Raw genomic sequence first — 18153 nt, 5'->3', positions numbered from 1 at the left:
TTCTCCAAAACCACTTTCACCGTGATTTTTTGGATAAATTTCACCTGAATTCCACAACAATTTGTCCAGATACTCCTGCATGAATGCAAAAATATCTGGTGGGTTATGGCTATCTGAATCCCAGCTCGTGCTACAGGCTCTATGTTTGTTTGTGTATTCTGGACATTCTCTACGGACTTTACGGTTTACAATGCATTTTAGCATGACATTATTTGTGTTCTCCTGGCAAACGCTAATTGGTTCCACCTGGAGTCAATCCTCCACACACTCGAGTTTTCTATCCAGAAAGATTCAGAGCTGAGAAAAGATGATATTTCTTTTTGTAAACATAACATTAGATGCATTTGCTGAACCGAAAGATGGTAGTTTCTGAAAAAACCACTTTGACGGTGATTTTTGCTTAAATTTCACCCAAAAACCACAACAATTTGTCCAGATACTCCTGTAAGAACGCAGAAATATCTGGTGGGTTATGGCTATTTCAATCCCAGATCTTGCTACAGCCTCTGTGTTTGTTTGTGTTTTCTGCACATTCTCCACGGACTTTATGGTTTTGAATGCGTTTTTGCATGTAAATTTTTGTATTGTGCCGGCAAATTCTAATTGGTTCCACATGGAGTTAAATCCTCTGAACATTCGACTTTTCTAGGCACAAAGCTTCAGAAACCCGAGAAAACACGATATTTCCTTTTCTAAACATAACATTGGCTGCATTTGCTGAACAGAAAGATTGTATTTTCTCCAAAAACCACTTTGACGGTGATTTTTTGGTTAAATTTCACCCAAAAACCACAACAATTTGTCCAGATACTCCTGCATGAACGCAGAAATATCTGGTGGGTTATGGCTATCTCAATCCCAGATCTTGCTACAGCCTCTGTGTGTGTTTGTGTTTTCTGCACATTCTCCACGGACTTTATGGTTTTGAATGCGTTTTTGCATGTAAGTTTTTGTCTTGTGCCAGCAAATTCTAATTGGTTCCACATGGAATTAAATCCTCCATACATTCCAGTTTTCTAGACAGAAAGCTTCAGAAAGCTGAGAAAACACAATATTGTTTTCGTAAACATGACATTGGATGCACGTGCCAAACAGAAAGATTGTGCTTTTCTCCAAAACCACTTTCACCGTGATTTTTTGGATAAATTTCACCCGAATTCCACAACAATTTGTCCGGATATGTTGGGATGAACGCAGAAATATCTGGTGTGTTGTGGCTATTTCCATCCGAGATCTTGCTACAGCCTCTGTGTTTGTTTGTGTTCTGGACATTCTCTACGGACTTTACGGTTTAGAATGCATTTTAGCATGACACTTTTTGTTTTCTGCCGGCAAACGCGAATTGTTTCCACCTGGAGTTAATCCTCCACACATTCGTGTTTTCTATTCAGAAAGCTTCAGAAACCCGAGAACACATGACATTTCTTTTTGTAAACATAACATTGGATGCATTTGCTGAACAATAAGATTGTGCTTTTACTATCACAGCTTTGACGGTGGTTTTTTGATGGAATTTCACCCGAAAACCAAAACAATTTGTCCTGACACTCCTGCATGAATGCAGAAATATCTTGTGTGTTGTGGCTATCTCAATCCCAGATGTTGCTACAGCCTCTGTGTTTGTTTGTGTTTTCTGGACATTCTCTATGGACTTTACGGTTTTGAATGCGTTTTCGCATGTAAGTTTTTGTTTTGTGCCGGCAAATTCTAATTGGTTCCACATGAAGTTAACTCCTCTGCACATTAGAGTTTTCTAGGCAGAAAGCATCAGAAACCTCAGAAAACACAATATTTGTTTTTGTAAATATGACATTGGATGCACTTGCGGAACAGAAAGATTGTGCTTTTCTCCAAAACCAATTTCGCCATGATTTTTTGGATAAATTTCACCCGAATTCCACAACAATGTTTGCGGGTATGTTGGGATGAATGCAGAAATATCTGGTGTTTTGTGGCTATCTCAATCATAGATCTTGCTACAGCCTCTGAGTTTGTTTGTGTTTTCTGGACATTCTCTACGGACTTTACGGTTTTGAATGCATTTTATCATGACAATTTTTGTTTTCTCCCGGCAAACGCTAATTGGTTAAACCTGGAGTCAATCCTCCACACATTCAAGTTTTCTATTCAGAAAGCTTCAGAAACCCGAGAAAACAGCATATTTCTTTTTGTAAACATAACATTGGATGCATTTGCTGAAGAGAAAGATTCTATTTTCTCCTAAAACCACTTTGATGGTGATTTTTTGGTTAAATTTCACCTAAATACCACAACAATTTGTCCAGATACTCTTGCATGAATGCAGAAATATCTAGTGGGTTATGGCTATCTCAATCCGATATCTTGATACAGCCTCTGAGTTTGTTTGTGTTTTCTGAACATTCTCTATGGACTTTACGGTTTTGAATGCATTTTAGCATAACACATTTGTTTTTCTCCCGGCAAACTCTAACTGGTTCCACCTAGAGTCATATCCTCCATACATTCGAGTTTTCTAAGCGGAAAGCTTTAGAAACCTGAGAAAACACAATATTTGTTTTTGTAAACATGACTTTAGATGCATTTGCTGAACAGAAAGATTGTGCTTTTCTCCAAAACCACTCTGACGGTTGGTTTCTGGTTGAATTTCACCTGAAAACCACAAAAATTTGTCCAGATACTCCTGGATGCAAACAAAAAGATCTGGTGCGTTGTGGCTATCTCCAACCCAGATCTTGCTACAGCCTATGTGTTTGTTTGTGTTTTCTGGACATTCTCTACGGTCTTTATGGTTTAGAATGCATTTTAGCATGACACTTTTTGTTTTCTGCCGGCAAACGCTAATTGGTTCCACCTGGAGGCAAACCTCCACATTGTGCGTTTCTCCAACACCACTTTGACGGTGGTTTTTTGGTTAAATTTCACTCCAAAACTGCAACAATTTGTCCAGATACTCCTGGATGCAAACAAAAAGATCTGGTGTGTTTTGGCTATCTCAATGCCAGATCTTGCTACAGCCTCTGTGTTTGTTTGTGTTTTCTGGACATTCTCTAGGGATGTTACGGTTCTGAATGCTTTTTTGCATGTAAGTTTTTGTTTTGTGCCGGCAAATTCTAATTGGTTCCACAAGGAGTTAAATCCTCTGCACATTCAAGTTTTCTAGGCAGAAAGCTTCAGAAAGCTGAGAAAACACAAAATTTTTTTTTGTAAACATGACATTGGATGCACTTCCCAAACAGAAAGATTGTGCTTTTCTCCAAAACCACTTTCACCGTGACTTTCTGGATAAATTTCACCCGAATTCCACAACAATTTGTCCGGATATGTTGGGATGAACACAGAAATATCTGTTGTGTTGTGGCTATCTCAATCCGAGATCTTGCTACAGCCTCTGTGTTTGTTTGTGTTTTCTGGACTTTCTCTACGGACTTTACGGTTTTGAATTCATTTTAGCATGACAATTTTTGTTTTCTGCCGGCAAACGCTAATTGGTTCCACCTGGAGTCAATCCTCCACACATTCGAGTTTTCTATTCAGGAAGCTTCAGAAACCCGAGAAAACATGATATTTCTTTTTGTAAACATAACATTGGATGCATTTGCTGAACAGAAAGATTGTATTTTCTCCAAAAACCACTTTGACGGTGATTTTTTGGTTAAATTTCACCCAAAAACCACAACAATTTGTCCAGATACTCCTGCATGAACGCAGAAATATGTGGTGTGTTGTGGCTATCTCAATTCGAGATCTTGCTACAGCCTCTGTGTTTGTTTGTGTTTTCTGGGCTTTCTCTATGGACTTGACGGTTTTAAATGCATTTTAGCATGTAACATTTAGTTTTTTGCCCGCAAACGCTAATTAGTTCCCCATGAAGTCAATTCCTCCACACATTCAAGTTTTCTAGGCAGAGAGCTTCAGAAACCTGAAAAAACATTCTATTTCTGTTTGTAAACATGACATTGGATACACTTGCCCTATAGAAAGATTATGCTTTTTTCGAAAACCACTTTTGCGGTGAGTTTTTGGTTAAATTTCACACAATTTCCACAACACTTTTTCCGGATATGCCTGCATGAAAGCAGAAATATCTGGTGTGTTGTGGCTATCTCAATCCCAGATCTTGCTACTGCCTCTATGTTTGTTTGCGTTTTCTGGGGTTTATCTTCGGACTTGACGGTTTTGAATGCATTTTAGCATGTAACTTTTTGTTTTCTACCGGCAAACGCTAATTGGTTCCACATGGAGTCAATTCCTCCACAATTTCAAGTTTTCTCGGCAAAACAATTCAGAATCCCGAGAAAACATACTATTTCTGTGTGTAAACATAACATTGGATCCACTTGCCAAACAAAAACATTGTGCTTTTCTCTCAAACCACTCGGACGGTGATTTTTTTGGTTAAATTTCTCAAATATTCCTCAACTATTTTTCGGGATATGCCTGCATGTAAGCAGAAATATCCGGTGTGTTGTGGCTATCTCAATCCCAGATCTTGATACAGCCTTTGTGTTTATGTTTTCTGGGCTTTATCTATGGACTTGAATTTTTTGAACGCATTTTAGCATATAACTTTGTTTTCTACTGGCAAACGATAATTGGTTCCACATATAGTCAATTCCTACACACATTCAAGTTTTCTTGGCAGAACTGTTCAGAATCCTGAGAACACATGCTATTTCTCTTTGTAAACATGACATTGGATCCACTTGCCCAACAAAAATATTGTACTTTCTCCAATACCACTTTGACGGTGATTTTTTGGTTAAATTTGACCAGAAAACCACAGCAATTTGTCCAGACACTCCTGGATACAAACAAAAAGATCTGTTGTGTTGTGGCTATCTCAATCCCAGATCTTGCTACAGCCTCTGGGTTTGTTTGTGTTTTCTGGGCTTTATCAACGGACTTGACGGTTTTAAATGCATTTTAGCATGTAACTTTTTGTTTCCTGCTGGCAAAGGCTAAATGGTTCCACATGGGGTCAATTCCTCCACAAATTAAAATTTTCTAGGCAAGAGAGCTTCAGAAACCCGAGACAACATGCTGTTTCTGTTTGTAAACATGACATTGTACCCACTTGCCGAACAGAAAGATTGTGCTTTTCTCCAAAACCACTTTGACGGTGATTTTTTGGTTAAATTTCACCCAAATTCCACAACACTTTGTCCGGATATGCCGGGATGAAAGCAGAATTATCCGGTGTTTGTGTCTTTCTTGAAGAGTTAAAATTGTATATGTGCGGGTGTAAAAAGTTAAGCTTAAGCTTACAGGTTTAAACCTTCATGGTGTAGCTGTGAAAATAAGACAGAGTAAAGTAGCACCTTGACAGTAGGGACTCCATTTTGGAGCACTTGAGACTGCATTCTGGGAAAGCAACCCCCCCCCCACCGTGAGACTCTTGTCTGAAACTATGATCTCAAATAGTCGGACAAAAGCAGTGCACTACATCACTCTTGGCAACGCACAAAAACCCCCTAGCATGATTGCTCAAGCTTAAAAGTAGAAAGGTTGCACCTGGGTTACCTGGGCTAATAATGAAGATGTGATTTGTCTATGTCTTAAAATCATCATTGCTGTTTGTAAGATTTTAGCAACCGCTTAGCAACCGTGTATTCTCTCCCTCCTCCTGATTTTGCGGTTTTTGCCTTTATAAACCCTATGCTGTAGTTCCTCACTGCTCCTCTTTCCTTGTCAGAGGGCCCCAACATGTTGGATCAATAAATTTAACCCTTTGCTGGTTACATGAGAGAAAAAGTCTCTTGGAGTCGTTCCTTGGGTGGTGGGCTGTTTTGGACCCTAACAATCTCAATCCTAGATCTTGCTAAGGCTTTGTGTTTGTGTTTTCTGGGCTTTATCTACAGACTTGATGGTTTTACATGCATTTTAGCATTTAACCTTTTGTTTTCTCCCGGAAAAGGCTAATTGGTTCCACATGGGGACAATTCCTCCACACATTAGTTTTCTAGGCACAGAGCTTCAGAAATCCAAGAAAACATGCTATTTCTCATGGTAAACATGATATTTGATCCACTTGCCACACAGAAAAATGGTGCTTTTCTCCAAAACCATTTTGACGGTGATTTTTTGGTTACATTTCACCTGAATTCCACAACACTTTCTCCGGATATGCCTGGAGGAAAACAGAAATATCCGGTGTGTTGTGGCTATCTCAATCCCAGATATTGCTACAGCCTATGTGTTTGTTTGTTTTCTGGGCTATATCTACGGACTTGACGGTTTTGAATGCATTTTAGCATGTAACTTTTTGTTTTATGCTGGCAAACGCTAATTGGTTCGACATGGAGTCAATTCCTCCACATATTCGAGTTTTCTTGGCTGAACAATTCAGAAACTGGGGAAAACATGCTATTTCTGTTTGTATACATGAGATTGGATCCACTTGCTGAACAGAAAGATTGTACTTTTCTCCAAAACCACTGTGACGGTGATTTTTTTGGTTAAATTTCACCCGAATTCCACAAACTTTGTCCGGATATGTTGGGATGAACGCAGAAATATGTGGTGTGTTGTGGCTATCTCAATCAGAGATCTTGCTACAGCCTCTGTGTTTGTGTTTTCTGGGCTTTATCTATGGACTTGACGGTTTTGAATGCATTTTATCATGTAACTTTGTTTCCTGCTGGCAAATGCTAATTGGTTCCACATGGAGTCAATTCCTCAACACATTCTTGTTTTCTAGGCAGAACAATAAAGAGTCCCGAGAAAACATGCTATTTCTCTTTATAAACGTGACATTGGATACACTGGCAGAACAGAAAGATTGTGCTTTTCTCCAAAACCACTTTGACAGTGATTTTTTGGTTAAATTTGACCAGAAAACCACAGCAATTTGTCCAGACACTCCTGGATACAAACAAAAAGATCTGTTGTGTTGTGGCTATCTCAATCCCAGATCTTGCTACAGTCTCTGTGTTTGTTTGTGTTTTCAGGGCTTTATCTACAGACTTGACTGTTTTGAATGCATTTTAGCATGTAACTTTTTGTTTTCTGCTGGCAAACACTAATTGGTTCCACATGGAGTCAATTCCTTACACATTCGAGTTTTCTATGTAGAACAATTTAGAATCCCGAGAATACATGTTATTTCTCTTTGTAAAAGTGACATTGGACCCACTTGCCGAACAGAAAGATTGTGCTTTTCTCCAAAACCGATTTGACGGTGATTTTTTGGTTACATTTCACCCACATTCCACAACACTTTGTCCGGATATGCCTGGATGAAAGCAGAAATATCTGGTGTTTTGTGACTATCTCAATCCCAGATCTTGCTACAGCCTCTGTGTTTGTTTGTGTTTTCTGGGCTTTATCTACGGACTTGACAGTTTTGAATGCATTTTAGCATGTAACTTTTTGTTTTCTGCTGGCAAACACTAATTGGTACCACATGGAGTCAATTCCTCCGCACATTCGAGTTTCCTCAGCATAACAATTCAGAATCCTGAGAAAACATGCTATTTCTGTTTGTAAACATGAAAATAGATCCACTTCCGGAACAAAATATGGTGCTTTTCTCCAAAAGAACTTTGAGGGTGATTTTTTGTTAAATTTCACCCGAATTCCACAACACTTTGTCCGGATATACCTGGAGGAAAGCGGAAATATCCAGTGTATTGTGGCTATCTCAATCCCAGATCTTGCTACAGCCTATGTGTTTGTTTGTGTTTTCTGGGCTTTATCTGCGGACTTGACTGTTTTGAATGCATTTTAGCATGTAACCTTTTGTTTTCTCCCAGAAAAGGCTAATTGGTTCGACATGGAGTCAATTCCTCCACACATTCGAGTTTTCTAGGCAGAAAGATTCAGAAACCCGAGACAACATGCCATTTTTGTTTGTAAACATGACATTGGATTCACTTGCCGAACAGAAATATTGTGCTTTTCTCCAAAACCACTTTCACCATGATTTTTTGAATAAATTTCACCCAAATTCCATAACACTTTTTCCGGATATGCCTGGATGAAAGCAGAAATATCCAGTGTGTTGTGGCTATTTCAATCCCAGATCTTGCTACAGCCTCTGTGTTTGTTTGTGTTTTCTGGACATTCTCTACGGACTTGACGGTTTTGAATGCATTTTAGCATGTAACATTTTGTTTTCTACCAGCAAACGCTAATAGGTTCCACATGGAGTAAATTCCTCCACACATTCAATTTTCTAAGCAAAGAGCTTCAGAAACCCAAGAAAACCTGCTATTTCTGTTTGTAAACATGACATTGGACCCACTTGCCGAATAGAAAGATTGTGCTTTTCTCCAAAACCACTTTGACAGTGGTTTTTGGGTTAAATTTCACCTGAATTCCACAACACTTTGTGCGGATATGCCTGGATGAAAGCAGAAATATCCGGTGTGTTTTCTGGTTATCTCAATCCCAGCTCTTGCTACAGCCTCTGTGTTTGTTTGTGTTTTCTAAGCTTTATCTATGGACTTGACGGTTTTGAATGCATTTTAGCATGTAACTTTTTGTTTTCTGCTGGCAAACACTAATTGGTTCCACCTGGAGTCAATTCCTCCACACATTAGAGTTTTCTCAGCAGAACAATTCAGAATCCCACGAAAACATGCTATTTTTGTTTGTAAACATGACATTAAATCCACTTGCCGAACAAAAATATGGTGCTTTTCTACAAAAGCACTTTGAGGGTGATTTTTTAGGTTAAATTTCACCCGAATTCCACAACACTTTGTCCGGATATACCTGGAGGAAAGCAGAAATATCCAGTGTGTTGTGGCTATATCAATCCCAGATCTTGCTACAGCCTCTGTGTTTGTTTGTGTTTTCTGGGCTTTATCTATGGACTTGACTGTTTTGAATGCATTTTAGCATGTAGCTTTTTGTTTTCTTGTGGCAAACGCTAATTGGTTCCACATGGAGTCAATTCCTCCACATATTAGAGTTTTCTCAGCATAACAATTCAGAATCCTGAGAAAACATGCTATTTTTGTTTGTAAACATGACATTGGATCCACTTGCCGAACAAAAAGATTGTGCTTTGCTCCAAAAGCACTTTGAGGGTGATTTTTGTTAAATTTCGCCCGAATTCCACAACACTTTGTCCGAATATGACTGGATGAAAGCAGAAATATCCAGTATGTTGTGGCTATCTCAATCCCAGATATTGCTACCGGCTCTGGGTTTCTTTGTGTTTTCTGGGCTTTATCTATTGACTTTATGGTTTTGAATGCATTTTAGCATGTAACTTTTAGTTTTCTGCTGTCAAATGCTAATTGGTTCCACCTGCAGTCAATTCCTCCACACATTCGAGTTTTCTCGGCAGAACAATTCAGAATATCGAGAAAACATTCTATTTCTCTTGTAAACATAACATTGGATCCACATGCCGAACATAAAGATTGTGCTTTTCTCCAAAACTGCTTTGACGGTGATTTTTTCGTTACATTTCACTCAAATTCCACAACACTTTGTCCGGATATGCCTGGAGGAAAGCAGAAATATCCGATGTGTTTTGTGGTTATCTCAATCCCAGCTCTTGCTACAGCCTCTGTGTTTGTTTGTGTTTTCTGGGTTTTTTCTACGGGCTTGATGGTTTTGAATGCATTTTTAGGATGTAACTTTTTATTTTCTACCAGAAAACCGTAATTGGTTCCACATGCAGTCAAATCCTCCACACATTCGAGTTTTCTCGGCAGAACAATTCAGAATATCGAGAAAACATTCTATTTCTCTTGTAAACATAACATTGGATCCACATGCTGAACATAAAGATTGTGCTTTTCTCCAAAACTGCTTTGACGGTGATTTTTTGGTTACATTTCACCCAAATTCCACAACACTTTGTTCGGATATGCCTGGATGAAAGCAGAAATATCCAGTGTGTTGTGGCTATATCAATCCCACATATTGCTACAGCCTCTGTGTTTGTTTGTGTTTTCTGGGCTTTATCTATAAACATGAATTGAATCCACTTGCCAAGAGAAAGATTGTGTTTATCTGCTAAACCACCTAAACGGTGATTTTTTGGTTAAATTTCAAACGAATTCCACACCACTTTGTCCGGATATGCCTGGAGGAATGTAGAAATATCTGGTATGTCATGGCTATCTTAAAACCAGATCTTGCTCCCACCTCTGTGTTTGTTCGTGTTTTCTGGGCATTATCTAAGAACGTGACAGTTTTGAATGCATTTTAGCATGTAACTTTTTGTTTTCTGCTGGCAAAAGCTGATTGGATCCACATGGAGTCCATTCCTCCTCACATTCGAGTTTTCAAAGCAGACAACTTCAAAAACCCGAGAAAACATCATATTTCTGTCTGTATACATGACATTTGATCCACTTTCCTTTCCATAAGATTGTGCTTTTCTCTAAAACCACTTTCACAGTGGTATGTTTGTTCAATTTCACACGAATTCAACAACACATGTCTGTATATGCCTGGGATGATAGACACAACACACAAGATATTTCTCGCACTCACACTCTATTTGGAAGGAATTAGTATCTGTCCCCTCGGCAAAAGGTTTCCAAATCATTTTCCAAAACACAAAAACTACTCCTGGGTGTGTTGACTATACATTTCTAAGCATGTAACGCCAATTTGTTGTGTTTTTTATTTCATAATGGCTACTCTGCCTAAACTCTTGTTTGTATTGTGTCAGAATACAAAATTTGGGAATGAAGAAGGCAAAGCAAACTCACACACAGAATACATTTAGGAAATTGCCGCAAAAGAAACCAGAAATCAGCTGAGGCACCCAAAACAATGACAGAAAGTGAAACTGGAACAAGTCAACATCTGTGCCCTGATTGAAAAAGACCACACCTCCCATGGCCTGAGTTCCATATTCCAGCCTCAAAACCAAAGCTCACATCACAAAGTTCATTGCAAACCAGGAGAAATAAAACAAATGTGCAAAAATTAAAAAATCCAAGAGTCCTTAGTGTATTTGGGCTTGATTGAGTCACAAGGAAACCAGCTGCTTCTGTATTCATCCACACCTCCCAGCTGACTGGCTGTGGAATTCTCATTAAATTCACCTGAAAACCGAAATCACACTCGATTTGAAGGAAATTAATATCTGCCCCCTCAGCCAAAGAGTTCCTTTTCACTTTCCAAAACACAGAAACTCCACTTGGTCATGTTGCCTGTAGATTTCTAAGCATGAAACACCAATGTGTTGTGTTTTTTATTTCATAATGCCTACTCTGTCTAAACTCTTGTTTGTATTTTGTCTGAATACAAAATTTGGGAATGAAGAAGGCAAAACAAACTCATACCCAGAATACATTTAGGAAATTGCTGTAAAGAAACCAAAAGTCGGATGAGGCACCCAAAACAATGACAGAAACCCAGAATTGGAGCAAGCCAACAGCTTTGCCATGATTGAGAAAGACCATTTTTCCCGTACCCTGGACTCCATATTCCAGCCTCAAAACCAAAGTTCACCTCAGAAAGTTCATTACAAACCATGAGAAATAAGAAAAATGTGAAAAAAATCAGAAAGAAATCCCAGAATCCTTAATGATATTGGGCAAAATTTAGTGACAAGGAAACTGGCTGCTTCCACATTCATCCACCCCTCTCCACTGACTGGCTGTGGAATTCTGATTGAATTAAGCTGAGCACTGCACTCACACTCGATTTGGAGGGAATTAATATCTGCCACCTCAGCAAAAGGGTTCCATTTCATTTTCCAAAACACAAAAACCCCTCTTTGTCGTGTTGCCTGTACATTTCTAAGCATGTAACGCCAATACATTGTGTTTTTTATATCCTAATGGCTACTCTGTCTAAACTCTTGTTGTATTGCGTCAGAATACAAAATTTGCGAACTCATACCCAGGATACATTTAGGAAATTGCCACTCAGGAAACCAAAAATCGGCTGAGGCCCCCAAAACAATGACAGAAACCAGAACTGGAGCAAGGCAACAGCTGTGCCCTGACTGCAAAACACCATACCTCCCATGGCCTGAATTCCATATTCCAGCCTCAAAACCAAAGCTCACACCACAAAGTTCATTACAAGCCATGAGAAATAAGAAAAAATGTGAAAAAAAAAGAAAAGAAATCCAAGATTCCTTAGTGCTACTGGGCTAAATTTTGTCACAAGGAAACCAGCTACTTCTGGATTCATCCACCCCTCTGCACTGACTGGCTGTGGAAATCTGTTTGAATTCACCTGAAAACTGCACTCACATGATATGGAGGGAATGAATATCTGCCCCCTCAGCAAAAGGGTTCCATTTCATTATCCAAAACACAAAAACTACTCTTGGTCGTGTTGCCTGTACATTTCTAAGCATGAAATGCAAATTTCTTGTGTTTTTTATTTCATAATGGTTAATCTGTCTAAACTTTTGTTTGTATTGTGCCAGAATACAAAATTTAAGAAGGAAGAAGGGAAAACACACTGAGACACAGAAACAATTTAGGAAATTGCCGCTCAAGAAACCAAAATTTTGATGAGGCACACAAAACAATGACAGAAAGCCAGAATTGGAGCAAGCCAACAGCTGGGCCCTGATGGAAAAAGACCATATCTCCTGTGGCCTGAATTCCATATTCCAGCTTCAAAACCAAAGCTCACAAACCATGAGAAATAAGACAAATGTGCAAAAAAAAAAAGAAATCCAAGAGTCCTTAGTGATATTGGGCTTGATTTAGTCACAAGGAAACCAGCTGCTTCCAGATTCATCCACCAATCCCCGCTGACTAGCTGTGAAAATCTGATTGATTAACCTGAAAACCACACTCACACTCAATTTGGAGGAAATTAATAACTGCCCCCTCAGCAAAAGGGTTCCATTTCATTTTCCAAAACACAAAAATCCTCTCGGTCGTGTTGCCTATAGATTTCTAAGCATGAAACACCAATGTGTTGTGTTTTTTATTTCATAATGGCTTCTCTGACTAAACTTTTGTTAGTATTTTGTCAGAATACAAAATTTGGAAAGGATTAAGACAAAAAGAAACTCATACACAGATACATTTAGGAAATTGCCAAGAAGAAACCAAAAATCGGCTGAGAACCCAAAACAATGACAGAAAGCCAGAACTGCAGCAAGCCAACAGCTGTACCTGATTGAAAAAGACCATTCCTCCCGTGCCCTGAACTCCATATTCTAGCTTCAATACCAAGCCACACATCAGAAAGTTCATTTCAAACCATGAGAAATAAGACAAATGTGCAAAAAAAAAAAAAAAAAACACAAGAGTCCTTAGTGATATTGGGCTTGATTTAGTCACAAGGAAACCGGCTGCTTCTGGAATCATCCACCCCTCCCAGCAGACTGGCTGTGGAATTCTGATTGAATTAACCTGAAAATGGCACTCTCACTCAATTTGGAGAGAATTAATATCTGCCCCCTCAGCCAAAGAGTTCCTTTTCACTTTCCAAAACACAAAAACTCCACTTGGTCATGTTGCCTGTAGATTTCCAAACTTGTAATGCCAATGTGTTGTGTTTTTTATTTCATAATGGCTACTCTGTCTAAACTCTTGTTGGTATTGCATCAGAATACAACATTTGGGAAGGAAGAAGGCAAAAGCAAAGTCAGACCCAGAAGCAATTTAGGAAACTGCCACTCTGGAAACCAAAAATCAGCTGAGGCACCCAAAACCATGACAGACAGCCAGAATTGGAGCAAGCCAACAGCTTTGCCATGATTGAGAAAGACCATTACTCCCTTGCCCTGAACTCCATATTCCAGCCTCAAAACCAAAGATCACATCAGAAAGTTCATTACAAACCAAGAGAAATAAGACAAATGTGAAAAAAAAATCCAAGAGTCCTTACTGATATTGGGCTAAATTTAGTGACAAGGAATCTGGCTGCTTCCGAATTCATCCACACCTCCCAGCTGACGGGCTGTGGAATTCTGATTGAATTAACCTGAAACTGCACTCAAACTCGATTTGGAGGGAATAAATATCTGTCCCCTCAGCAAAAGGTTTCCATTCCTTTTTCCAAAACACAAAAACTCCTCTTGGTCGAGTTGTCTGTACATTTCTAAGCATGTACCGCCAATTTGTTGTGTTTTTTATTTCATAATGGCTACTCTGTCTAAACTCTTGTTTGTATTGTGTCAGAATACAAAATTTGGGAATGAAGAAGGCAAAGCAAACTCACACCCAGAATACATTTAGGAAATTGCCGCAAAAGAAACCAGAAATCAGCTGAGGCACCCCAAACAATGACAGAAAGTAAAACTGGAACAAGTCAACAGCTGTGCCCTGATTGAAAAAGACCACACCTCCCGTGGCCTGAATTCCATATTCCAGCCTCAAAACCAAAGCTCACATCACAAAGTTCATTGCAAACCAGGAGAAATAAGACAAATGTGCAAAAAAAAAAAAAACAAAGAAATCCCAGAGTCTTTAGTGATATTGGGCTAAATTTAGTGACAAGGAAACCAGCTGCTTCTGTATTCATCCACCCCTCCCTGCTGACTGGCTGTGGAATTCTGAATGAATTCACCTGAAAACCAAAATCATACTCGATTTCAAGGGAATTAATATCTGCCCCCTAGAAAATGATTCTATTTCATTTTCCAAAACACAAAATCTTCTCTGGGTCATGTAGACTGTACATTTCTAAGCATGTCACGCAAATTTGTTGTGATTTTTATTTCATAATGGCTACTCTGTCTAAACTCTTGTTTGTATTGTGTCAGAATACAAAATTTGGGAATGAAGAAGGCAAAGCAAACTCACACCCAGAATACATTTAGGAAATTGCCGCAAAAGAAACCAGAAATCAGCTGAGGCACCCCAAACAATGACAGAAAGTGAAACTGGAACAAGTCAACAGCTGTGCCCTGATTGAAAAAGACCACACCTCCCGTGGCCTGAATTCCATATTCCAACCTCAAAACCAAAGCTCACATCACAAAGTTCATTGCAAACCAGGAGAAATAAGACAAATGTGCAAAAAAAAAAAAAAAAAAAAAAAAAAAACAAAGAAATCCCGGAGTCTTTAGTGATATTGGGCTAAATTTAGTGACAAGGAAACCAGCTGCTTCTGTATTCATCCACCCCTCCCTGCTGACTGGCTGTGGAATTCTGAATGAATTCACCTGAAAACCAAAATCATACTCGATTTCAAGGGAATTAATATCTGCCCCCTAGAAAATGATTCTATTTCATTTTCCAAAACACAAAATCTTCTCTGGGTCATGTAGACTGTACATTTCTAAGCATGTCACGCAAATTTGTTGTGATTTTTATTTCATAATGGCTACTCTGTCTAAACTCTTGTTTGTATTTTGTCCGAATACAAAATTTGGGAATGAAGAAGGCAAAACAAACTCATACCCAGAATACATTTAGGAAATTGCTGTAAAGAAACCAAAAATCAGCTGAGGCACCCAAAACAATCACAGAAACCCAGAATTGGAGCAAGGCAACAGCTGTGCCCTGATTGAAAAACACCATACCTCCCATGGCCTGAATTCCATATTCCAGCCTCAAAACCAAAGCTCACATCAGAAAGTTCATTTTAAACCATGAGAAATAAGACAAATGTGTAAAAAAAAAAAAAAAACACAAAGAAATGCAATATTCCTTAGTGCTACTGGGCTAAATTTTGTCACAAGGAAACCAGCTGCTGCTGGATTCATCCACCCCTCTCCGCTGACTGGCTGTGGAATCCTGATTGAATTCACCTGAAAACTGCACTCACACGAGTTGGACGGAGTTAATATCTGCCCCTCATCAAAAGGGTTCCATTTTATTATCCAGAACAGAAAAACTCCTCTTGGTCAGGTTGCCTGTACATTTCTAAGCATGTAACGCCAATTTGTTATTTTTATTTCATAATGGCTACTCTGGCTAAACTCTTGTTTGTATTGTGTCAGAATACAAAATTTGGGAAGGAAGAAGGCAAAACAAACTCATCCCCAGAATACATTTAGGTAATTGCCGCTCAAGAACCAAAAAATCAGCTGAGGCTCCCAAAACCATGACACAAAGCCAGAATTGGAGCAAGCCATCAGTTGTGCCCTGATTGAAAAGGAGCATTTCTCCCGTGCCCTGAACTCCACATTCCAGTCACAAATCCAAAGCTCACATCAGAAAATATATTACAAACCATGATAAATAAGAAAAATATGAAAAAGCCCAAGAAATCCAAGAGTCCTTAGTGATATTTTTCTTGATTCAATCTCAAGGAAACCAGCTGCTTCCAAATTAATCCACCCCTCCACACTGACTGGCTGTGGAATTCTGATTGAATTTACCTGAACATCGCACTCACACTCAATATGGAGGGAATTAATATCTGCCAACTCAGCAAAACGGTTCCATTCCATTTTCCAAAAAAAAAAAAAAATACTCCTTTAGGTCGTGTTGCCTGTATATTTCTAAGCATGAAACGCCAATTTGTTGTGTTTTTATTTCCTAAAAGATACCCTGTCTAAATTCTTGTTTCTATTGTGATAGAATAAAATATTTGGGAGGGATAAGGCAAAAACAACTCAGACCCCGAAGCAATTTAGGAAATTGCCACTCAACAAACCAAAAATTGGCTGACGCACCCAAAAAAGTAAAGAAAGCCAGAATTGGAGCAAGCCAACAGTGTGCCCTGATCGAAAAAGACCATCCCTCCTGTGCCCTTAACTCCACATTCCAGACTCAAAACCAAAGCTCACATCAGAAAATTCATTATAAACCATGATAAATAAGAAAATATTTGAAAAAAGCCAAAGAAACCCACGAGTCCTTAGTGATATTGGGCTTGATTTGGTCAGAAGGAAACCGGCTGCTTCCGGATTAATCCACCCCTCCCAGCTGACGGGCTGTGGAATTCTGATTGAGTTAACCTGGAAACCAAACGCACACTCAATTTGGAGGGAATTAATATCTGCCCCCTCTGCAAAAGGATTCCATTCCATTTTCCAAAACACAAAAACTCCTCTTGGTTGTGTTGCCTGTAGATTTCCAAACTTGTAATGCCAATTTGTTGTGTTTTTTTTATTTCCTAATGCACACTCTGTGTAAACTCTTGTTTCTATTGTGTTAGAATAATAAATTTGGGAAAGAAGAAGCCAAAACAAACTCAGACGCAGAAACAATTTAGGAAATTGCCACTCAAGAAACCTAAACTCACTTGAGGCACCCAAAACAATGACAGAAAACCAGAATTGGAGCAAGCCAACAGCTGTGACCTGATTGAAAAAGACCATACCTCCCGTGCCCTGAACACCATGTTCCAGCCTCAAAACCAAAGCTCACATCAGAAACTTCATTACAAGTGACGATAAATAAGAAAAAATGTAAAAAAAAGAAAAAGAAAGAAATCCAAGTGTCCTTAGTGATATTGGGCTTGATTTAGTCACAAGGAAACCGGCTGCTTCCGGAGTCATGCACCCCTCCCAGCTGACTGGCTGTGGAATTCTGATTGAATTAATCTGAAAACCCCACTCACACTCGATTTGGAGGGAATTAATATCTGCCCCCTCTGCAAAAGGGTTCCATTTCATTTTCCAAAACACAAAAACTCCTCTTGGTTTGTTGCCTGTAGATTTCCAAGCATGAAATGGCAATTTGTTGTGTTTTTTATTTCATAATGGCTACTCTGGCTAAACTCTTGTTTGTATTGATTCACAATACTGAATTAGGGTTACAAAGAGGCAGAGGCAGAGGAAGAGAACTTCCACCCATTGGTTTACTCCCCAAATGGCCACAACAGCTCAAGCTGGGCTGATCTCCCACTTGGGTACATGTTTGCAAGCACTTGGGCCATCTTTTACTGCTTTCCCAGGCCACAGAAAGAGCTGGGTCAGAAGCAGAGCACCTGGGTCTCAAATGGGCACTCATAATGTATACCAGCACTGCAGGCATTGGCATTAACCACTACACCACAGCACCATCCTTAGAACTTTCTTTAAAATAATGAATGTAAGTAAATGAAAAGTCATTTTCGTTCCATATGGTCCTATAATACACTGAGGCTTCAAAAAGTTCATAGAAAAAAACAGATGGACTTATTTTGGTGCAAAAATGTTGATCTGGTGGGTTGTGGCTATCTCAATCCCAGATCTTGCTACAGACCCTGTGTTTGTTTGTGTTTTCTGGACATTCTCTATGGACTTTACGGTTTTGAATGCGTTTTTGCTTGTAAGTTTTTGTTTTGTGCAGGCAAATTCTAATTGGTTCCACATTGAGTTAAATCCTCTGCACATTCGTGTTTTCA

Source organism: Oryctolagus cuniculus, chromosome 16 (assembly GCF_964237555.1).
Source record: "Oryctolagus cuniculus chromosome 16, mOryCun1.1, whole genome shotgun sequence".
Lineage (NCBI taxonomy): Eukaryota > Metazoa > Chordata > Mammalia > Lagomorpha > Leporidae > Oryctolagus > Oryctolagus cuniculus.
The sequence above is the reverse complement of the archived record's forward strand: the minus strand, read 5'-3'. Positions refer to the sequence as shown.